At 40.5% G+C, this 25699-nt stretch overlaps 1 pseudogene; it reads left to right on the top strand.

Annotated features, from left to right (window-relative positions):
• Positions 1-15570: 15570 nt before the first annotated feature.
• The window catches only part of LOC148039604 (kinesin-like protein KIN-13A), a 50310-nt pseudogene continuing 40181 nt past the window's right edge, over positions 15571-25699 (top strand).

Genomic DNA, 25699 nt, shown 5'->3' with positions numbered 1-25699 from the left:
CACATTTAAGAATCCAATTTTTATAGAAAAATAATTTCAACTTGAAACTTGTTCTAAATATTTTACTCTAAATGTTGGTAAATTCCATTCAAATTTGATATTACATATATATATATATATATATATATATATATATATGTATGTATGTATGTATGTATGTATGTATGTATGTATGTATGTATGTATGTATGTATGTGTTGAAATAAAACCTGAAATACTAAAGTAGCTTGTAACTACTTTTATGGCAAATTACAAGATTATTGTTAATAATTGTATTCCACTTGAGTATTTATTCTTAAATCATAGAGTTGACAAATCCTCGACCATAAACAATCTCCAAGTGACATTATAATAGATGTGATATTAAAATAGTATATATATGCATGAAACCATAATACATGAATATTGTGTGTCATTGACAAGTACTAAACTCATTTATGAATTATAATGTGAAATTAAAATAAGAATTTTTAATGGAATGGATTGCTAATCCTTTGTGTAATTTACTTTTGGAAAGCTTTTCTAGCTTTCTTTATCAAAGCATAAAAATCACACTAAAACTAGAGAATGTGAGAAAAAAATATAGTTTTGTTATCTCGAACTCATCCAAAATTGAAACTTAGACCTTTCAAAGTTGTTTCAAGAGTCTTGACACATTTTGAAAGTGATGATGGTATCAAAATATCTTGATTCAACATGCAAAAATCTCTAGAGCTAGTGTAGTAACTCCTTAGACATATAACTTCATATTTGCTTGTAATGATAATAGAGGTTGACTATGCTTCAAGCTTCCAATCACATGGTATCTCAAATGAAGATGAGCACTATATAGAATTCATAAAGTATGTGATGCAAATCATTGCAAACCATCATGACCATTAGGAAGAGCATGATTAAAAGTGCTAGCACTCTACTTTCATGGGCTTATGTCCCACTTTTGTGTTTTCTTCACTCCATTCTCATGATACCTTTTTGAGGCATTGCCCTCTTTAAGACCTTTTTAAAAAACAAAAAACATAAGGGTTATAAGCTTAAGCTAACTACAAGATTTACTAAGAATAATAATAATCCTTATTAATCATAAAAGATCACTTATCTAAAGTACTTTTTGTACATGAAGGCTTTGGAGCTAAAAACTCAAAGTACTAATATTGTTGCCTACCTTAGTGTAGAACCCTCCTAAGGAGCCATTTTTCATGTCCTATATCTATAATTATTATTAGATATTACTTTTACAAATTTCAAATATTTAGTGAGATATTTCACTCCTAAGATTACCTTGAGTCCATATCACACAATAATAAGGAGAAATTTGTATTTTAGCCTGCTTTGGGATCTATCTTAGCCAACTCTATCAACCCACTCTTTCACTTATGAGTGGCACTTATCAAGAACATCATGTAGTATTAAGTGATATGACAGTAGGGAAAACCAAACCTCAAACTTCCCAATCTTCTTCCATGCATGTTTTCAATGACTATTGTCCACAATTATCATTGCATGGATGGAAAAGGGATCGCCTTAGCTTAGGGGATTTGTGTTTCTTCTAAAATTGTCACACAAAAACTCTTACAGAGAGAGATTTGATGGCATACACTCACTTTGTTCTTAGATTGGTAGCTTTCCCTATCCTAGCATAGTTGAATCTCTCCAAAGTTAGAATCAAGGGGTGTCTAAGACTTATAGGTATTCGCCTAGTTGACAATGTTTACGTACAAGTCGAACACTTGAGGTTGTACCTATAAGAAATCTATATCATGTGCATTCAAAGGGTATTGAAAAATACAATTTTCTTATATAATATAAGGCAATAAATGACCACTTTTCCTTTAAGAAACTTATGAGTTCTTTCACAATATAATCAAAAGAAGCCCTCTTATAAAAATAATCCTATAAATTTAAATTAATATAATAATCATTTTTTTAAATTTTACATGGCTCCACTTATATTTCTTGAGATGCACCTCCTAAGGCTTAACATCTCAACCCTAGCATATGATACTTTTGCACCTCCTGAGTTCAAACATCTGAGCCTCAATGCATCATAGTCTCGCAAATAAACCCCTTTTTCTTTCATCATACTCTTGAATATTTTTGTCTACTTATTTGGTGGATGATACCTCTGATCACTTCTTTTTATAAGTGGGACCTAACTTTGCATTATGCTAGTCATATGAAGAAGCATCAATGGCGTTTGAAAGCTTAGGAGTCTATGCATGCGTATTCTCATCTCAAGTACTGCAATGTATATGGAGCTAAGAAGTAAGTAATAAATGATCATCACCGATTTGTAATTCTATTAGTCACATCAAATGATCATAATAGTATAATATAGATAAACAAATAATACAATAATCCATGTAATAATGAAACATTTAAAGTTTAACCATAAATATACAAATTATGTGACCTGAAAGGATAGTGAAATACAAAAGTAAATATGCAATAATAATGTGAAGACCAATAGCTTTAACAATCAAAAAATAACTATATTTATATATATAGAAGCTTTGAACATAATGTGATCCAAGGCCTAGAAATTCACAAAAAAATAATGAACTTAAATGTAACTTGCAAGGAACAAGCACCACATTAAAGCACATGTATAAACTAACGTCTAATAAATTCTAATGAACTAGATTTTCACTCAAGGGCCATAGTTCAAACAATAATCATACCGTGAACTAACATTACCTACGCTAGAATATTAATTCATTAGAGAAGGATCACATAAATTTAATTGCTACTATCTAACCCACTTCTTTCTTTAACTCTAGGATAATTAAAGCCCATTCGAGATCAAATACCTAAGATATAAAGTACTTTGTGATTGCCTCAATGTTTTTCCACAAATAAGAACTAGACTAGCAGACAATCAAGGATTACCTCTCGCTCTTGCTAGAACAAGCAACCCACTCTTGTTGGCCACATACTTTGATTCTTTCTCTTTAAGCATGTTCATCGAAAGAATGGAACCTAGCTTATTAAAAGATTCTTAGAACCATCCACTCAATGTACTGTAACAGGCGGGATACACACCGGCTAGGGTTTAGACACCCAGTCACACTAATTGGGGTATATAAGTGTAACGTGTCCTCTTAGTATCACCCAGGACACGTCTTAGGAGTCCATCGGAAAGGATGTCTAGAAAGCTCCGCCCGGCACTCCCATGGAATGTTACGGGATTTGCGATCTAGGTCTTCCCGCGTCTGCCACGTAGCGGAAGTATCCTGGCCGTTCCCACTTAGAATCGACCAAATTTAGGGTTTTTCTTATTGGTCATTAACTAACAGCAACTAGCGTCGGACCCGAGCGAACTACTTTACGCAGAAACGCCAGGTCCGAAGCGGATTCACGCTGCACTTGGTTCAAGGAGAATGGGAAACGAAAGGGATGCAAAGCTTAACCTCTCTGCCATAAGGCATAGTCCCATTCTGTTCCCCTAAAACAGCATAAATCAGGTAAGACATAACTCTAGGTCATTGCTTTCGTTATTCATTTTGATGATCATCCCGCTGTTCTTCGAGATTTTTGAGAAAAGCTCCCGGCTAACCGGGACCACCCAACCGCATGACGGACCTATGGCCCATCCTCCGCACTTTCCTCGGTTTGTTTTGGTTATGTAATTACCTAACACATTAGTTTGACATGTAACAACCAGCTTCTTTAATTAATCTGTTAAACACTGGTTCCTTCACGTATTCTTATCACGTGACATAGAAAAACAATATCAAGCAAGTTCTTTATTAACATTTCATCATTTTATCTTTGAAATACAATGAGTTCCGCCTGTAGGCTTGTCCATAATCTGCCCGAAGGCTATCCAATAATCCGCAGGGATCACTATTCCAAGCTTCCGCCCGTAAACTAGTATGCGGGCCTCGAGATCCAATCCCGAGTCACGTTAGCCTCTTGTGCAGGACCCGAAAGGCGAGGGATTTACGGCCAGAGCCCCCCCTAGCACCCAAACGTCCTCCTGCTCCAAGTAGAGCTGGACAGAGAGACCTCTCGCGGCGGGTTCGGTCCACGTTCCCGGCGCGGTCAACAACCCCCTTGGTTAGGGCTAGGCAGGCAGTCGGGGGTAACTGAAACTGCCTCTCCCTTCAGGCCTTCAACCTGAAATATAGGTATTCATTTAATTTGTAATTCATAATTCAAACAGTGCTCAAAAATCTCTAGCAACACAAACATTTCCATTAAATCGACCGTGTTGTTTAGCAATTTGCTAAGGAATTATTCTTTTCTTTTGAGTGTATCAGCACTCGTTCCCAAGGTGTCTTGTAACTTGGCGAGATCCTTTATAGTCCCGGTTAGGGAGTACCTTATTAACCCAACTTGGTCAACCCTAAAGTTCATTAGATACTTTGGTTTCCCGTTTATAACTTGCCTTATTTAGAAGGATATCCACGAATACGTCCTTTTGCAAGATAACTTGCGTAAGGATCTGCCATCCTTGTTGAGGTTTTTTACCCTTTCGTCTTGTGAACCAGTCACAAGACTACATGACTTCGTACTTGCTGCACAAGTCCTGCGTTGAAATAATCCATTTAAGTTTCTTTAAGCTAACGCATGTCGAACCTAGGGTTTCTTTTTAAGAACCTCAAGGACAAACCCTAGTCCTTTATCGTTACGAATTTATTGACCCTACAATAAGGAAAGTAGTCAAGTGCTTAAGGTATAAACGTTTCTTTGGTCTTTAAATCATTTTCGAGGCGTATTTTTCTCTTCAACATGGTATTTCTAAGTTTAGAGGTTTAGTTAACTTTTGGAAGGTAATATTGATCACCTCGTCACGATTTGTTATCCTTGTGATAATTGATTTTTCAGTCGATGAATTCAATTTAACCTTCCTTTTTCCTTGCAAACGAACTCATGCCAAATAATAATCTTTTCCTTGCTAAGAAATACAGTTAGCAATGATAACTTCCTAGTAATTTGAGTAATGAGAAAAAAAACCTTTCATGAATTTCATGATGAATCGTTGCTAAAGGAATAGGGTTAATGGTGCGAGATGTAGCTTTTATACCTTCAGGAATTAACTGAAATATACTACTATAATAAGTAGATGATCTTGCTCGTAATTCTTTATAATGCATGATGCAATTCGAATGAAACTATGTTCTATACATTATCATTTATTCAAATAAGCTAAACTCCTTCATTATAAATAACTCGGACAAATATATCCTATCCCTAACAATTTCTCTTTACATGATTGACTTAAAACCGATTTAAAACCAAGAAGAAAACCTGGTTTTGGGGTGAGATATCCACATGGATACCAGGAGATGACCCTCCCGCAGCTACTCCTTGGACTTTCTTAGGCGGCATCGCAGTTCGAATGTGAAGGTAGCTTTTACTCTTTCTTCCGGATTTCCACCGACTCTCTTTCGAGGCAAGGTGCCATTTGAATGGTTGATCACGAGAAGGAATGATAGGACTTTTAGATTCTTAGATTTCTTTGGAGAGTGAAAGATTTACAAAGCCTAAGAAGGCCCTATAGGGTCTATACTTGGCAAAACGTTTATGGATGCGTGTGGTTTTGCAACCACATGAACCTTTGGAGAACTTTGGCTTGGGGTAAAAGTATAGAAGGAAATTATTCTCTTCCCTTGCACTTCCTCTACCTTTTTCTTCTCCTTCCCCACTCCTCCTCCTTCACTCCTCTTTTTCCCTCTTTTTTTTTTTCCTTCTACCTCCCTCTATTCCTTCTCTACTCTTCCTCTTTTACTCCTCTCTTACTTTTCTTTATCTTTTCCCACTCTATTCCTTCCTTCACCCTACTCTTTCTCCTTCACTCCTCTCTTTCTCTTCTTTATCTTCTCCCACCCTATTTCACTTTACTCTTCCTCCTTCACTCCTCTCTTTCTCTTCTTTATCTTCTCCCACCCTATTTCACTTTACTCTTCCTCCTTCACTCCTCTCTTTCTCTTCTTTATCTTCCCCCACCTTATTCCTCTCTACTCCTCACGGGACAACATTCGGGGCCCATGATGATGGTTTGGATCTGGGGTCCAGGAGGGGGAAAGAAAGAAGTAATGGGGACACGGGGGATTTTAAAAAAAAGGCTTAGGGGGTTGTGTAAAAAAGAGTTATGAGGGGGGAGGGGGGGGGGGAGGGAGGGGGGGTGAAAAGGTTAAAAGGGATATAAGGGGGGTGAAAGGGGGCTTAATTAGCCCCCTTAGAAGCTTCTAAGGCTTAGGGGCCTGCAGCATGTGGTGAACAGGAGCTTGACGACGGCGGCCAACCCTCACGAAAGCAGGCGGCATTTGGGCTTGGGGTAGATGTCGCGATGCAGCTCCCTCCTCCTTCCCTCCACACGGCGCAGCAGCACCGTTCACCCTCTCCCTTCCTCCACACAATGGACCTCCCAGAGTCACCGTCACAACAGCCTCACGACCTCCTCATGGCAAAACCTGATAATCCCAGCATTTTTCCTCTCTTCTACCTTTATCCGAGCATCCCTCCCTCTTTAAATAGGGGAGGGGAGGGAATCCTCCCCCCCTTACCTGTCAGGCTGCATGGCGAGGGAGCCAAGCAAGCTCCAGCGAGAGGAGCTTACTGGCTCCTCCATCCCCCCTCACACACGCCAGCACCATATGCCGCCGTGGGGTGGAAAATTTTTCTTTTTTTATATTTAATATATTACATTCTCTCCCCCTTAGAAGAATCCAGATGTCCTCATCTCGAGATAAACTGGGGATATTGATGGTTGAGAGTGCCTTCATCTACCCAAGTGGTATCCTCTTCGGAATAATCTTTCCACTAGACGAGGCATTCTCTCAAGGTTCTAGATCTTAACTGTCTCTCCCTAACACCTAAGATCCTATCCAGCCTTAGTTCAAGGACTCCTTGACTAGGCATTACAATTTGTTGGTCATCAAGTACATGGTTAGGGTTGGGTACATATTTTTTCAATAGGCTAATATGGATTACATTGTGAACCTTTAGGTTCTCAGGGAGTTGCAATCTATAAGCATTGGGTCCTAGGAATTTGAGGATTTTGTACGGCCCACAATACCTTGGACTTAGCTTCTTGCAATCTCCTAGGGATAGAGAACTCTTTTTAGGGTGTACGCGAATGAAGACCATGTCTCCTTCTTTGAAGACTCTTTCTTTACGCTTCAAATCTGCGTATGCCTTTTGTCTATCCTTGGCCGCTTGTATGTCTTGTCTTATTGACTTTATTTGGTCATCCATGTCTTCCAACATCTGCCTTGATGCTTCAACCCTTAGGGTTGGATCAGAAAAGTTTAGAGGACTTCGACAATCATGACCATACAATGCTTGGAAAGGAGTCATCTGAATACTCTGCTGGTAAGAAGCATTGTAGGCAAATTCACCCAATGGTAAGTATTGAATCCACCTTTTTGGCTCTCGATAGCAGTATGCCCTAAGCATATCCTCGATGACTTGATTTACTCGCTCTGTTTGGCCATCCGTTTGGGGATGGTAGGCGGTGCTAAAACAGAGTTGAGTCCCAATAGCTTCAAAGATAGCTCTCCAGAAGTGTGATGTGAAGAGAGAATCTCGATCACTAATGATTCTTCTAGGTAACCCATGTAGCTTGAATATCTCCTTGATAAACAATCTTGCAATGTTGGAGGCTTCATACTTTGTCTTTACTGGAATCAGGTGTGCAACCTTGGTAAGCATGTCAACCACAACCATAATGGAATTGTATCCTCCTTGGACTTGGGTTAAGCCTACAACAAAATCCATACTGATGAATTCCCATTTCATTTGGGGAATGTCAAGCGGTTGCAGTTTCCCTGGCATCATGACATGTTCGGCTTTGATACGTTGGCAAGACAAACACTCAGTGACATATTTGAGAATGTCACCTTTAAGCCTCTCCCAATGGTAGCTTTTTCTAACTGCATTAAGAGTCTTATCATAGCCAAGATGTCCTGCGAAAGGGGAATCGTGAGCTTCCCATATTATCTTTTGCTTAAGTGACTGGCTTGCTGGTATACACAGCCTTGTTCTGTAGTAGACAAGTCCATTATCAATGGAAAATTCCTGATACTTAGCTTGCAACTTTTGATTCTGCTCCTTGGTAGATATTTCCTTTAGCATTGTTTGGTAGGCCAAATCATGGCATGCTTCCTCTCTAGCTAGTTCAAGTATAGGGTTGTTTGGCATAGATACTTTTGTAGCCAGAGATCTGGCCATTGATGGATTCTACAAGATTAGGGAATTTAGGAATGCCTTGCGACTAAGTGCATCGGCAACTACATTCTCTTTCCCTGGTCGATACTTGATTTCAAAATCATATTCCTCCAACACTTCAATCCACCAACGTTGCCTCATGTTGAGCTCATTCTGGGTAAAAATCCATTTGAGACTCTTATGATTGGTTACTAGAGTAAACTTGTTACCCAACATGTAGTGTCTCCAAAGCTTTAGAGCATGGATGACAGCTAGTAATTCTAGATCATGCGTGGCATAGTTCTTTTCATGACTCTTCAATTTCCTTGAAGAGTATGCTACTGGATGACCTTCCTGCATAAGTACACACCCCAAGGCAAGAATGCTAGCATCAGTTACTACCTCGAACTCCTTATTGAGGTCAGGAAGTTTTAGAATAGGTGATGATACCAAACTTTGCTTCAATTTGTCGAAGCTATTCTGTTCGGGAGTTGACCATGTAATGGAAGTCTGCTTCTTTAGTAAATCCGTCAGAGGTGCTGCAATCAAAGCATAGTTTTTTATGAAGACCCTATACCATCCTGTCAATCCAAGAAAGCTGCGTATTTCTTTGACAGATACTGGTGTTGGCCATTCAAGCACATCTCTGACCTTGGCTGGGTCTACTGATATTCCTTCTGATGATACTATGAATCCCAGATATTCAATCTGACGCTTGAAGAATGCACACTTCTTCATTTTTGCATACAGCTTATGTGACCTCATTGTCTCAAGGACAACCCGAAGTTGGGGTTCATGATCTTCTTCCTATTTAGAATAGACTAAAGTGTCATCGAAGAAGACAAGCACGAAATCATCAAGATATTGCCTAAAAATGTCCTGCATTAATCTATTGAAGGTAGCAGGTGCATTCGTAAGCCCGAATGACATAACCAGGAACTCAAAGTGTCCATATCTTGTATTGAAGGCCGTCTTTGGAATATCTTCTTCCTTGATCCTTATCTGATAGTAACCTGACCTGAGATCAATTTTGGAGAAGATCTTTGCACCCTAAAGACGATCGAGAAGCTCATCTATTCTAGGAATAGGATACTTGTTCTTGACTGTTGATTGATTCAACCCTCGGTAATCAATACATAGTCGAAGTGTCCCATCTTTCTTTTTCTGGAATAGTACTGGAGCTCCCCACGGTGAATTGCTAGGCTGGATGTAGCCCTCTGATCTAACAGTTATTTGAGTTGTTCCTTCAGCTCAATTGCTTCTGGTATGGACATTTTATAAGGTCTCTTTGCAATTGGTGCAGCTCCAGGTACTAACCTAATCTCATGGTCTACTTCTCTTTGAGGCGGAAGTTCAGTCAATTCTTCAGGGAATACGTCAGCGTATTCCTTTAGCCAAGAAGGTCCTTCATGAGACTCTTGCTTTTGATCTAACTTGTTGAGTTTGATCAGGTAAACGGGTAATCCTTTTCTAACTCCTTTTATGATCCGAGATACTTTGGCCAATTGGATTCTTGGCACTCCTGCCTCACCTCGAGTTGTGACTAATTCCCTTTCAGAGTTTCGAAAGGAAACTTGACCATTTCCACAGTGAAGTGGGCGTCGTTGGGCTTAAGCCAATCCATTCCGAGTAGACACTCATGGATTCCTAAATTCATGACTCTGAGTTTGACTGAAGTTTTCTTTCCTCCCAGAAATAATTCCACCTTAGCAGTTTGCCTGGTACAAGTTACCTCACGACCATTTGCCAATTCCACAAGCAGGGTAGGCGCTTCTACTGTAGCTATTCCTAATCTTTTTGCACATGCTGGTGAGATAAAGGAATGTGTACTTCCACAATCAATCAAGGTTTTGAAACCTTTACCTTGATAGTCCGATGGTGTCTGAATCACCGAGAACTGGCGATTCGGCCCTTTCTTGTGTAAAGCGGCATGGACTGTCGCTCTTTCGAATTCTGCTTCCATAGTCGGATTTTTCTCTTCTTCTTCTTCGCATCTTTGCCTATTGGCAATGCAAGCGGTTCTTTCTCTTCCACGGGTGGCGGCTCCTTGACCCCGGCCTGCTCCTTGGAAAGGCGTTTGGCGATGTCCTCCGCTGAGCTTGGGACATTGCCTCTTGAAGTGACCGGGTTCGTTGCAGTGGAAACAACGGAGGTTTCGGCCATTACTTTGAGTAGGAACAAAGTTGTTGACGTTATTTGTCCTTGCTTTCTTTCTTTGTCCCTGATTATGACCTTGAACTCTCTTCATTTGAGGTCTGAATGCTCCTCTATTCGGGTCACTATAAGACCAAGTTTTGTTACCCCTTGGTCTAGCTTGCACCTCTTGAATTATAGGCGCCGCTCGAATGAGTGCATCCTGAAGATCTGATGGACGCATAGATTCGAGACGGGTATTTACTGGTGGATTTAAGCCCGCACAAAATTTGGACACCTGCTGCATCATGTCCATCTGTGGCCCATACTTTAAAAGTGAGACGAATTTAGAGTAGTATGCGTCAAGAGTGAGTCCTAGCTGTTTTAGCTCGTAGAACTCATTCATTTTCTATGTGCGATATGCAGGTGGTAAGTATCTTCCCTGCACGGCTTTCTTCAGCTTCTCCCAGGTAACGGATCCCTCTGAAATCCCTTGATCCCTGTACCATTGCTTCCACCAAAGTCTAGCTTCGCCTGTGAGCTTTAACTTGGCGAGCATAGCCTGATTGGTAGGTGCAGTACCAGCTTCTTCGAAGTAATCCTCCATGGATTCAATCCAAATTTCAGCATCAGCCTGGACAAATCTGCCTCTCTTGTCAAACTCGGGTGGCTTTATCTACTTGAGGAGGAACTTCTTCTCCTGGATCACAGCAGTACTTGATGTAGGAGGTGAATTTGGAACCTGTACCTGGGGTTGTGCCTGGATAAAGGTTTTCTTGACGTTATTATATGATAATCGACGTTAGCTTATCTTTCATTTTTAGTTCAGTCATCTCATAAACAATGTAGCTACTTAACTTTTTAACAACTCTTATGCACAGCCAGATATTGATAAAAAGAAGTCTTTATTTGTATTTACATGGGCATAGCCTTTTTGAATACAACGTTTCATGTAATGATAAGCCAATCGTTACATTCAGTTTGGGGAGAACAACGTTGTATTGCATTTGTCTACTGGAACTTTGTAATAGTAGGGTTTTGGGTCATGGATCTTTAGGAATCGATAATTCATTAGAAGTTCAGGATACCCTTTCCATTGGAATCCATACTTCTCATGGCGGCCCAACACTTTAATCCTGTCGGCTGGGATTACACAGGTTACTTCCTCATATACATATGAGTTCATCTCAACCCTCCGACCTCGGATATGTAGAGTTGAATTTACGCGAGCTTCCACAAAAACGAACAGCTTCACGACCTTCAAGTCTTCCAACCACCTGATCCTCTTTAGGTTGGTCTGTAGATAAGCGAACCGGTGGGCGGCTATATAGTAGGTTCCTGAAGACCCCATCCATCTTCGTTCTATGTAAAGAGGTGATGGATTATAAATCTGCTCCAGGATATTCATCATCCCAATTCTTTGTCTATAAAGCGGAGAATGCATTGCAGTCATAAACATGACCCGAAATACCAAAAACTTGTTCCACGCTTCGTAACTCTGCAAGACAGCATTGAAGGTAAGGAAATGTTTGGACAACAACAATTTCTTTACTTCATTTTATTGAGATATATAACAGTAATTCCGTTATTAGTCGGCTCTGATACCAACTGTAACGTGTCCTCTTAGTATCACCCAGGACACGTCTTAGCAGTCCATCGGAAAGGATGTCTAGAAAGCTCTGCCCAGCACTCCCATGGAATGTTACGGGATTTGCGATCTAGGTCTTCCCGCGTCTGCCACGTAGCGGAAGTATCCTAGCCGTTCCCACTTAGAATCGATCGGAATTAGGGTTTTCCTGATTGGTCATTAACTAACAGCAACTAGCGTCGGACCCGAGAGAACTACTTTACGCAGAAACGCCAGGTCCGAAGCGGATTCACGCTGCACTTGGTTCAAGGAGAATTGGAAACGAGAGGGATGCAAAGCTCAACCTCTCTGCCATAAGGCATAGTCCCATTCCGTTCCCCTAAAACAGCGTAAATCAGGTAAGACATAACTCTAGGTCATTGCTTTCGTTATTCATTTTGATGATCATCCCGCTGTTCTTCGAGATTTTTGAGAAAAGTTCCCGGCTAACCGGGACACCCAACCGCAGGACGGACCTATGGCCCATCCTCCGCACTTTCTTCAGTTTGTTTTAGTTATGTAATTACCTAACACATTAGTTTGACATGTAACAACCAGCTTCTTTAATTAATCCCTTAAACATTGGTTCCTTCACGTAATCTTATCACGTGACATAGAAAAACAATATCAAGCAAGTTCTTTATTAACATTTCATCATTTTATCTTTGAAATACAATGAGTTCCGCCCGTAGGCTTGTCCATAATCCGCCCGAAGGCTATTCAGTAATCCGCAGGGATCACTATTCCAAGCTTCCGCCCGTAAACTAGTATGCGAGCCTCGAGATCAAATCCCGAGTCACGTTAGCCTCTTATGCAGGACCCGGAAGGCGAGGGATTTACGGCCAGAGCCCCCCCTGGCACCCAACCGTCCTCTTGCTCCAAGTAGAGCTCGACGAAGAGACCTCTTGCGGCGGGTTCGGTCCACATTCCCTGCACGGTCAACAACCCCCTTGGTTAGGGTTAGGTAGGTAGTCGAGGGTAACTGAAACTGCCTCTCCCTTCAGGCCTTCAACCTGAAGTATAGGTATTCATTTAATTTGTAATTCATAATTCAAACAGTGCTCAAAAATCTCTAGTAAGCATAAACATTTCCATTAAATCGACTGTGTTGTTTGGCAAACTGCTAAGGAATTATTCTTTCCTTTTGAGTGTATCAGCACTCGTTCCCAAGGTGTCTTGTAACTTGGCGAGATCCTTTATAGTCCGGGTTAGGGCGTACCTTATTAACCCAACTTGGTCAACCCTAAAGTTCATTAGATACTTTGGTTTCCGGTTTATAACTTTCCTTATTTAGAAGGATATCCACGAATACGTCCTTTTGCAAGATCACTTGCGTAAGGATCTGCCATCCTTGTTGAGGTTTTTTACCCTTTCGTCTTATGAACCAGTCACAAGACTACATGACTTCGTACTTGCTGCGCAAGTCCTGCATTGAAATAATCTGTTTAAGTTTATTTAAGCTGACGTATGTCGAACCTAGGGTTTCTTTTTAAGAACCTCAGGGACAAACCCAAGTCCTTTATCATTACGAATTTATTGACCCTACAATAAGGAAAGTAGTCAAGTGCTTAAGGTATAAACGTTTCTTTGGTCTTTAAATCATTTCCGAGGCGTATTTTTCTCTTCAACATGGTATTTCTAAGTTTAGAGGTTTAGTTATCTTTTGGAATGTAATATTGATCACCTCGTCACGATTTGTTATCCTTGTGATAATTGATTTTCCAGTCGATGAATTCAATTTAACCTTCCTTTTTCCTTACAAACGAACTCATGCCAAATAATAATCTTTTCCTTGCTAAGAAATACAGTTAGCAATGATAACTTCCTAGTAATTTGAGTAACGAGAAAAAAAACCTTTCATGAATTTCATGATGAATCGTTGCTAAAGGAATAGGGTTAATGGTGCGAGATGCAGCTTTTATACCTTCAGGAATTAACTGAAATATACTACTATAATAAGTAGATGATCTTGCTCGTAATTCTTTATAATGCATGATGCAATTCGAATGAAACTATGTTCTATACATTATCATTTATTCAAATAAGCTAAACTCCTTCATTATAAATAACTCGGACAAATATACCCTATCCCTAACAATTTCTCTTTGCATGATTGACTTAAAACCGATTTAAAACCAAGAAGAAAACTTGGTTTTGGGGTGAGATATCCACATGGATACCGGGAGATGACCCTCCCGCAGCTACTCCTTGGACTTTCTTAGGCGGCATCGCAGTTCGAATGTGAAGGTAGCTTTTACTCTTTCTTCCGGATTTCCACCGACTCTCTTTCGAGGCAAGGTGCCGTTTGAATGGTTGATCACAAGAAGGAATGATAGGACTTTTAGATTCTTAGATTTCTTCGGAGAGGGAAATATTTACAAAGCCTAAGAAGGCCCTATAGGGTCTATACTTGGCAAAAAGTTTATGGATGCATGTGGTTTTGCAACCACATGAACCTTTGGAGAACTTTGGCTTGGGGAAAAGTATAGAAGGAAATTATTCTCTTCCCTTGCACTTCCTCTACCTTTTTCTTCTCCTTCCCCACTCCTCCTCCTTCACTCCTCTTTTTCCCTCTTTTTTTTTTTCCTTCTACCTCCCTCTATTCCTTCTCTACTCTTCCTCTTTTACTTCTCTCTTACTTTTCTTTATCTTTTCCCAATCTATTCCTTCCTTCACCCTACTCTTTCTCCTTCACTCCTCTCTTTCTCTTCTTTATCACAGCCCTCTTGGAGCTTGCACAGAAGCTTTGGACATAGCTAGAGGCAAACTTCCAAACATAGCAATTCATTTTTCATTCTGAGGCCATTTTGAAGGTATCTATGTCAAAGAAAGTGATTCAAGAGTTAAAGAGGGCTTTGCTTACAGTTACTTTTTGTAAAAGAGGTCTTGTTCTTTCTTCACTCAAGCTTGATCGAAGCTTCCATGGTGAAATCTTGGTTCTATCCCTTTTCTAGCTCCGCCATGTTCCTCAAGACACCTTGAACTTGCTTTCTTTTGAAGATTTTTACATACTACTTGCTTCTTCAAGCCAGATTTCACCTTCTTGGCCCTTTTGTAGAGGCCATTACTTTGGCATTTTTCGTGCTAGTGCTTGCCACCGTTCTGGATCCTCTCGCAGTAATCAACAAGCTTGTTGTTGTTGCTGGATTTTTGCTTTTGGTCGACCCAGCCATCTTGGTTGTCGAAGGGAGTGGCCATGGCAAGAAAACGGTGGGAACAAAGAATATGCAAAGAAAGAGGTGAAGAGGGAGATGCTCATTTTTGTAACTTCCCTCAAGCTTTATAGTATCTTGTTGTGACTGCAGAGAAGTGGCACCCATCGTCTCCAGAATTGCCAGGATCTTTTCTTGTTGTGTTTTTGGTGTCTTCCTATGGGCCAGTGGTATCTACTTTTGGCCCTCCAATTGAATAGGATCAATGTCTCTGCCAACTAACTCCCCAAACTGAGGATAGTGAACAACTAATTGAGCATGATCCATCTCTTCATCTTTACCTAGCAGAGGCCACACCTTACAAAATACTCTGATGTCTCCTCACTGTGCACACAGGATCGATCTGCTTGATTTGATGAAGTTATGCCAGAAATTGCAATGATTAGTCCTCCTTCGCCCCCACCAAGAGCCCTGCCCAGGAGCCCAATCACAGGGGCTGGAAGTGCAATGGGTGGGCAAGTTCAACAGTTGGGCATTGTGCCTTATTGCAAGAACCTCCATGGCAGCCATTTCTCTGCTGGTGGGCCACAGAATGGAGACGCCACTGATGCTATCATGTCAAGATGGTTGCAATCTACTAGCCTGTAGCATTTGGCATCTCCCACTGCATCCCCTTCATTGGATCCTTGCCTCCTCCCAAACTTGCTGAGTGAGAATTACCTCAAGGCACAAATGTGGACAAAAAATTGTGATGAGTCTTATGTAGGGGATGGGCAAGGGATTTTCAGGAACTCTACAGTTGTGCCATCTTCAGAGGTTTGGATGACCCAATAGGAGGGGAAGCGATAGGATGTATATAGAGTAGGAGGAAGACTTTTTGAGCTCTCTTCTCTCACTTCTTAGCAGAAACAAGTGATGGATCCCCTTCATCATCTTCATAACCATCGTCAACAACATCAAGGAGCCAGCTTTTATTCTTCCTTCTCCTCGCCTAAAATGGCTACAGATCTGGAGCTCTTTGTTCTTGCCACTAGTCAAATCCTCAAGCATGGCAGATCTGATGCAAGATTATGCAAGGCACGATGTGCATGGCTTGGAAGACAGACAAAACTTGTACAGGATTATAAAGTCCATTAGCAATGGAGGGAAACATTTTGCCGAATTGTTTACTTCACATCCTCAGGGTTTCGAAAAACTGTAATGAGCGGGGATCACGGTGTCATCGTGTTAAGGGCTGAAGGTCTACCACCGGGGCTTAGTGCAGAAGAGGAGTATGGGATTCAAAGTTCACGAAGGGGAAATAGATTGGGGTTTAATAAGATCCGGAATTTAGAAATGATTTAGATACGGAAGAAGAATTCAAGCTTTTTCTCTATGTATTTAGCATACATGAATGGAATAAATAACTCTATCTTGATTACATCAAATGCCTCTGGATACATACACCATAACATAAAGGATATTTTCAAATTCTCAATCTAAATATGAATATCAAATGCAAGCTCTAATGACTTTGATTTCAAGTACATAAATGGATTTCAACTCTAGGGAACAAGTAATATGTTGGTAGACTTCAAATACATTCAAGATTTGGGCCAATGGTACATGAAATGCATTGAAGGAGCATAATTTTAGCTTCAGCCCTATTTTAAAACAGAAAATTCTAGCCCATGATCAAGCTCAAAATGAGTGCATAAACTCATGAAGAAGCTCCTCTAATCATTAATAAGCAAAGTCCTGATGAAAAGAGGCCATTTTCTTCCATTACAACCACATAAATCTCTTATTTGCTCATAAAAATGGACAAGAACAGTGGGCTGCCCTATTTATGACTGGTTATTTCAGCCCATAACAGCCCATACACCTTCAAAATACTCACCCTTTGCTTGCCCCAAAGTCACTCAAGTACTTGGGTACAAGTCGGGCTTCATTGGATCAAGAATAAGGTAGACAAAACGAGAGAAGTCATACATAAGAGCAGGCTGAATCCTTTTCTCTCAGATTTCCCCCTTTTATAGACTATCATAGCATGCATTTTCGTCAGGCCAAATGAACAGATAAGTGGAGCTCTCACCGTGTTTACATCTTCATCTTCTGGTCATGTTGATCTCCAGTTTGCATGCTCCACAGCATGCACCATACCTCCAACTCTTCCCTAGTTGCAGTCAGGTTGTGTAGCCCGCATTTTGCGCCGAAAAATGCGGGATGCTCCCTGCTCAGGTCTAGGTCACTTTTTGACCTACTCAGGTCACTTGCTGGTCACTTTAGTCTATTACTTCAGGTCCCCTGCGAACCTAGTGGACTTTTGGCATTTTTCTTGAGTTTTGACCATATTTTTGCACTTGAATCAATGTGATTTATCCTGCAGACTGTCAATTACTTGTAGGTTCCCATATACTTATTTTTCATCAATATACATGGTACAACTGAAAATTATATGCTAAATACAAAAGAACTTATGTAACTAAGTTGGTTATTGGGTAACAATGTCTGAATTTTGTATGCAAATGCCTCATATAACTCCAAGTGAAGTTCTTCTATGTTCATAAGAATCCCATGATTTATATTATGAACAGTAAACTCTTTGACATTCACCCTCTCCTAACGTGCACATCCTCCAACATGTGCCATTTCATAAGATTACAGGTTAAGGAGGGTCTTCTTCTGATATATCTTCATCTTCATCTTCTAAGTTTTTTTCTTCGTGCTTGTCTTCAAGTAGAGGGCTCATATCTAAGTCATCAAGCTCATAAGTTGAAGATTCTCTTCATTTGAAGAGCTTGATTTGTTTCCCGGCTATTGGTATTTTTATCATGGTCCCATCCATTTCGGCCAAAGAGTAAGTAGCATTATTATGTACTACTTTTACAACATATGGTCCAAACCATCGCTTGCCTAACTTTCTATGAGCACTATATTGATTGTCCAGGCTAATATCATAGACAAGTACCCAATCATTCTCTTGAATAGCTCTTGGATGGAGTCGATGATGCTTGTCAAACCTCTTCTTATTCTTTAATCTTGCTGTTTTCAGCCTTTCAATGGTTGTCTTGACATCTTCTGGCCTTCTTTCAAGTTGCCTTATGCGTAGAGTCAGCAATTCTTCTCTATTCATGCCTTCATCCCAAGGTAAGATACTCCATGTGACAATGGACTCCTCAATAGGCATGACAGGTGGCTGTCCATATATTAGTTCAGCCGACATATAACTTGTTACTGCACTATGGGTAGTTCTATCAGCCCATAATGCGAATGGTAGCATTCTAGGCCATTCCCTCATCTTTCCTTTGCAAGATTTTGCTAAAGCTTTAAGAATTGGTTAGTGACCTCTTTCACTCTTACCATTGCCTTCAGGGGTGTAGGCTGAAGTAAGAGATAGCTTAATTCCCAATTGAGCAAAGAAATGGTGACCTCATCAACATCCAATTCTCTTCTATCAGCAGTTACTTTGGCAACACATCCATACTTGCAAAATACTTCTTCAAGTAAAAATCTACAAACAGCATGAGTAGACTTTGTTGTCAAGGCTTTTCCTTCCACTTGATTTGTGAGATCTTCTCTAGCAAGTACTAGATATCTCATGTTCCAAATTCCTATATGCATGGTTACTAAATCAATAACCCATCTATAGTGAATGGATAAAGGATAGGTAGGTTGAAGCCCATCTCTACGCTTTACCATAGAGTATATTTGACAAACATGACAAGACTCAACAAAATGCTCAATGTCTTTATACATGTTTTGCCACCAAAATTTCTCTTTTATTTTGGCAAAAGTGCCCCATATGCCTCTATGACCAGCCAATAGGCTTTCATGAAATTCTTGCATGACCTGTTTTTGAGTCTTTTTGTCTCCTAAGACACGAACAGGCACCCTTCCTTTCTTTTTCGCATGCTTCCAAAGGTAACCGTCTTTAAGAAAAAAGCCATAAGCTTTTCTCTTAATTCTCTTGAACTCTTCATTAGACCAATCTTCCTTCTTTGTCATAGTGCTCAAAAATTGGCCAATTTTTAGCCAATCATCTGCATAATATTCTTCTTTAAAGTGTGAACAAATCATAACAAAACATTGAGCATGCTGTCTACTAGCTGCCCACTGTCCTCCTTTGGTTGTTTCATCCTTCCTTGCTGTTGTAAAATTTGTTTTAGCAGCTGAACCTATTGTACTTACTGTAATTATTGTTGTACCTGCATTTTTGACTGCTGAATCAACATTAGATTCAGCTGTACTTGTTGTTTTTAGATTTGTACCTGCATTTACAGCATCATTTATAGACTCTGATTCTTCTTCATCCATCATTTCTTCTTCATCCTTATATCTGGCACGCGAAACCATGTCAGCAACTGGATTATCTCTTCTTGCAATATGTTTCAAATCAGGATTTAAGGATTTAATATAGGCTATCCATCTTAGCATGGCTATGTCGAGGGTGGAACAGTTGGCAATCATGCCCAAGAGTGGAAGGCAATCTGTTTCAACTATTACATGTGCACCCATGAAGTACTCCCTATCACATTTCAATGCAGTTACTACTCCCCAAAGTTCTCTTTTAATTTGAGCATACCTTCTTTGTCGTTCATTAAGAACTTTCGCTCCAAAGCGGATTGCATATCTGTTGCCTTCAAGGTCGTCTTGACCAACTGCCCATCCTATTCCAATAGGACTTGTGTCAACTGTGGGTATAATGGGCTGTCCATTAGAGTAATTAGCCCTCTTTAAAGTGGGGGCTGAAATCAGCATTTTCTTCAGTTTCTGAATAGCTTGAGTATGTTCTTTTTCCCATATAAACCTTTGGCCTTTTCTTAGCAGTTGATAAAGACTTTCAACAACATGAGCAAAATGTGGTATCTAAATAAGGTAGAAGACACATGCACCAAGAAATCTTCTCACTTCTGAAACATTTGTACATATTTCCTGCATTTTGTTGATAGCATCTATTTTGGATGGAGAAGGCTTTCGGCCATATGGACCACACATATGTCTGACCACAAGGACTTCTTCGACTCCAAAAACAGATTTAGCACCTGAAAGAGTAAGATGGACTTCTTCTAATTTAGACAAGATTTGAGCACAATCATTAATATGATCGGAAACAAACTTGCAACACCCAAATTCATTGAGTTCTTCATTCTTCTCGTGTACTTCACATCCTTTGATTGGAACATCATCAAGGAAAGGAAGAGTTAATTGAGGAATATAATCCCTCAATACTTTATGCATGGCATTCATCATGTGAGCTACTAAATTTGTAGCCCCTTGAGGTAGAGTACACATGCGGACTAAGCCAAGAGGCGTCTTCATTGTGGTAATGTCTCGGCTTTCCAAAGCAAGCTGAAATTGGTCATAGCCTGAATATAAATCTCCCATAGAATAGATTGCTCTACCTGCAAAAGCTTCAGCAAACTCATCAACAATTGGCCCTGATCCAACATTTCTAATAATGACTTTATTGACAGGCTGTAAATCTTGAATGAATCACATAGAGACAAGAGGTCGAGAAACTGGTACATGCTCCCTCATAGATTCAGTTGTTGCAGGGGTTGATCCCCATCTTAGGCGCAACCGCTCTCTTCGAGCAATCATATTAACTACTTTAGTGACATCACTCCAAGCAGTCTTCAATCCCGTCTCAGAGCCAGGGTCTTCAAGTCGATTAGTTAACTTCTCCTGAAGAGAAGAATCTGCAGCTTTTAGAAATAATTCAATCTTCTAACTTTCCATTCCTTGTTGGTCATCAGGATCTAGTTGGGCAAATTTGCTTTCAAATTCTCGATGAAGAGCAGTGACGGTTAGACCCTTATTGGGCCTTTCGACCCATTCAGTGAAGACTTTCTTTGTCATAAGGCCAGAATCTTCAAGACAAAATTCTTCTCAAAGAGCCTTCTTGAACACGGACCATCCTGCGTCTTTTTGGAAAAGACCATGAATTCGGTCCTGGAGACCAGACGGGCAAAATAACGGCTTCAGGCATGTTGAGGAACTCCAAAGAAGACCATCTTGTCAATATAGAGGCGGATAAAAGAGGACACATTTTTTCCATTAAATTGCTTGAGCTCTTGCCCAACTGCTTCTAAGGCTTTAATGGCAGCATCATCAATCCGCTCTTCTTTTTGTCTCCGTTGTTGCAATTGCAACTGCTGCTGAAATTGCAATTGTTGTTGTTGGCTTTCTTGCATTAGACGAACCAACTGTTGCAAGGCATATCCTCCCGAACTTGATGTCTCTTCCATTGGACTTCTTCTTCCACAGCGGACCTTCACGTCGGGTTCACCACTGTCGTCGTGTTAAGGGCTGAAGGTCTACCACCGGGGCTTAGTGTAGAAGAGGAGTATGGGATTCAAAGTTCACGAAGGGGAAATAGATTGGGGTTTAATAAGATCCGGAATTTAGAAATGATTTAGATACGGAAGAAGAATTCAAGCTTTTTCTCTATGTATTTAGCATACATGAATGGAATAAATAACTCTATCTTGATTACATCAAATGCCTCTGGATACATACACCATAACATAAAGGACATTTTCAAATTCTTAATCTAAATATGAATATCAAATGCAAGCTCTAATGACTTTGATTTCAAGTACATAAATGGATTTCAACTCTAGGGAACAAGTAATATGTTGGTAGACTTCAAATACATTCAAGATTTGGGCCAATAGTACATGAAATGCATTGAACGAGCATAATTTTAGCTTCAGCCCTATTTTAAAACAGAAAATTCCAGCCCATGATCAAGCTCAAAATGAGTGCATAAACTCATGAAGAAGCTCCTCTAATCATTAATAAGCAAAGTCCTGATGAAAAGAGGTCATTTTCTTCCATTACAACCACATAAATCTCTTATTTGCTCATAAAAATGGACAAGAACAGTGGGCTTCCCTGTTTATGACTGGTTATTTCAGCCCATAACAGCCCATACACCTTCAAAATCCTCACCTTTTGCTTGCCCCAAAGTCACTCAAGTACTTGGGTACAAGTCGGGCTTCATTGGATCAAGAATAAGGTAGACAAAACAAGAGAAGTCGTGCATAAGAGCAGGCTGAATCCTTTTCTCTCAGTTTTCCCCTTTTATAGACTGTCATAGCATGCATTTTTGTCAGGCCAAATGAACAGATAAGTGGATCTCTCACCGTGTTTACATCTGTCAAGATTGTGGGAGAGAAGGAAGGAGTCTCACTTGTAGCTTTCTTGCTTGCACAATGGGGAAATACACACAAAGGTGGAGGCTGAAAACAGTTTTCCTCTTCTTGGTTTGTGTAAGCCAAAAAGAACACTCGTACAAAGAAATAGAAGAACCCTATATATGGTTCTCAAACCAAGCTCAACTAACTAATGTGGCATACTAAGTGAGCCACGAACTAGAGTAGATAAGGATAGCTATCATCTAGCTATTATTCATGGGCGGTGTACCAACCGCATCTGCAGCTAACAAGTCGGTGACATAAATGCACAATGGTCACCTTGGCATATCACGAATGGAGCTCGATATCTCAACAACATCTTCATCTTCTGGTCCTGTTGATCTCCAGTTTGCATGCTCCACAGCATGCACATAGCTCTAGCTCTTCCCCAGTTGTTGCAGTCAAGCTATGCAGCCCACATTTTGCGCCGAAAAATGCGGGCTGCTTCCTGCTCAGGCCTAGGTCACTTTTTGACCTACTCAGGTCACTTGTTGGTCACTTTAGTCTATTACTTCAGGTCCCCTGCAAACCTAGTGGACTTTTGGCATTTTTCTTGAGTTCTGACCATATTTTTACACTTGAATCAATGTGATTTATCTTGCAGACTGTCAATTACTTGTAGGTTCCCATATACTTATTTTTCATCAATATACATGGTACAATTGAAAATTATATGCTAAATACAAAAGAACTTATGTAACTAAGTTGGTTATTGGGTAACAATGTCTGAATTTTGTATGCAAATGCCTCATATAACTCCAAGTGAAGTTCTTCTATGTTCATAAGAATCCCATGATTTATATTATGAACAGTAAACTCTTTGACAACAGGAATATGGCATGGGAACATACCAATCACACTGACGGTATATAAGGTGTAAGAGGGTATTTTGAGGCATCACAGAATTATCAAGAATCTCTCTTTTTCACCTTCACAAGCTTTCATGGCTTCTTCTTCTTCCTCCTCTTCTTCTTCCCTTTCCTCTCTTCTTCCTATCTTTCTCTCTCCTCTTCTTCTTCTCCTGTAGTCCTTCTCTCTCTTCTCCTCCTTAGTTAGGCTAGTTAGGTCTCTTTCATTATAAGTGGTATCAAAGCTTTGTCCTTGATCCTTTTCTTTTTCTATAGATTTAGGGTTCTCACAGTTTCTCACAGTTAGAAAACCTCAGTTACATCTCTCTCACAGGTACGCAGGGAGTACTCAAGCAAGCTATCAGTCCTCTTGAAGACTATAGCAGCCTTTCTTGGAGCTTTCCCAAGAACCATGGACACATCTAGAGGCAAGAAGATAAATTTGGCAGGTCGTCACTAATTTCCATGTAAGTTTCTTGAGGGTTTTGAAAAAAAGGAGTGTAGCAGAGTTAGAGAAGTCCAAAAGCACAATTACTTTTTCAAGAGAACCTTCTCTCTCCTTCTTCCTTCAAGCTGCCATGGAACCTTCAACCCCAAGAACTGCAAAAATATTGCTTCCCCCTCTTCCTCAACCTAAATGACTTGTCCTAGAGCCTTCCTCCCATCTTGCTCAGCATCTAGAGTAGCCATGATCCCTACCTGACCTGCCTAGAGCCTCCTATGGACAGCTCGAAAAACGTGGCACATTTTGCGCTAAGTGGCTTGCTCTCTCCTCCTACTCAATCTCAGCTCCAGTCTTCCCTGCTTCATTCTCCAGCCTTTGGCACACTTTTGGGCAAGCTTTAGCATGGGTATTGAGGTCCCCCACCAGTCCTTGACAATACCTCAAACCCTACTGTGGGCAACAGCCATGGCAGCCATGAAACCTTCAGCCCAGCTCATGGCACACTGAAGTCCCTTCAATTTTCTTACCCTTGGAGCCTTGGGAGCAGCCACAAGCTTCAACAAGTGAAGATATATGACATTGAAGGCCCCCCCATACAACCATGGGCTGCAAAAAGAAGGGCAACCACAAATTTCTTGAAGAAGGGCAGCCATTAACTCTTCCCCAAGCTTGAATAAGGTATGTCGATTAGTTCTTGCTCTCTCTTTTACATCCAATTGTTGAGCTCATCCACTTGATGAGAGAGATGGAAGAATTGCATGCCTTCTTGGAGTTTGAGAGTGCCAATTGGATTCCCATCCTCAGTCCACACCCTTGACATGCATGCATGGCTGGATGATCTTTAAATTTCTTTCCCCATTGATCAAGTTTTTACTTTAATCCTTAACCATACTCTTATTTTGATTTTGATTGATAAGAAAGAAATTGTAAGAAGGGTAAGTCATGCAATCAGTGAGTCACTGATTTGCAGAGGTAACCCCTTTTCCCATCTCATTTTCCTTATTGATCATGCATATCATGAAAGGCCTAATTCTCAATTTGTAAGTGCATATCATGCTAGTTTCTTAATAATAAATGACTGCCATGTATACTCTGGGTGAGGAAAAGTCTGATGCCAGGCGAGGTGGCAAGACAAAAGAGAGGTGACCCCCCCTTGCCACCATCAAAGACCCTGAAGGGGTGCACAACCCGGCCTAGGGAAAACTTTGCCCACCTCCTGGTGATCCGGAGCCCAAAGGTTCTTATAGGTGCAGGTACACTTGAATGAATAGCCCAAGCCCTGATCATTTATGTCTACAACCCTCTACATGTATTGATAATGTCATGTATCACTTGGGAATGTATGGTGGATGCATGCAGGAAGGGCAGGGTATGCAGTCATGAAAATGATCTCAACAAGAGAACTATGGATGCAAGTGATGTATAGCTCTATATGGCATGGAGAACCACCATTGAGGCCCTGGATGTCTTGAAATAAGTGCCTCAGCATTGGGATAATGTATGCTCATTGAAGGAGTCCTTGTAGGGTATTGCAGATAGCCAGTCCCACACAATCAGCCCGCAAAAGTCAATTACAGCAAAACCTTCCTGTGTGACTAAGTGCAGGCCCCATAGCTTGATTCGAAGAGGGCATCCCCCCTTCGATTTGAACCAAAAATCTTCCCATTCTGCCTTATGTTTTGGGAGATATGCTCAATTTTGTGCTCAGAGGTACTATGGGACAGGCAGCAGTCCTATACAGTCAGCCCACAAAAGTCAATCACAGCAAAGCCTTGATCATTTACTGTTAGAGATGTTTTTACATAGCCTTGTAGAGGGGATCAAGAGCTTTAGTTTTAATCAAAAAATTTGGAGATGGGAGCTCCCTAGCTCAAGATATTGCCATTTATATAACAAGGGGTCTGGTGGACTGGCAACAGTCCTACACAGCCAGCCCACAAAATTCAATTACACCAAAGCCCTGATCATTTACTATCAGAGATATTTTTATATAGCCTCGTAGAGGGGATTGAGAGCTTTAATTTGAATCAAAAATTTTGGCAATCGGAGCTCCCTAGCTCAAGATATTTCCATTTCTGTAACAAGGGGTCTGGTGGACTACACGTGGGATGGCAGCCACAAAGGTAAAGCAAAGGCCCAAGAGGACTTCCAGTGTGAAATAA

This window comes from Lygodium microphyllum, chromosome 2 (assembly GCF_053477565.2).
Source record: "Lygodium microphyllum isolate KBCC chromosome 2, Lygodium_microphyllum_v1.1.10, whole genome shotgun sequence".
Lineage (NCBI taxonomy): Eukaryota > Viridiplantae > Streptophyta > Polypodiopsida > Schizaeales > Lygodiaceae > Lygodium > Lygodium microphyllum.
Note: the sequence above shows the minus strand (reverse complement) of the source record. Positions and strands in the feature narration are given on the sequence as shown.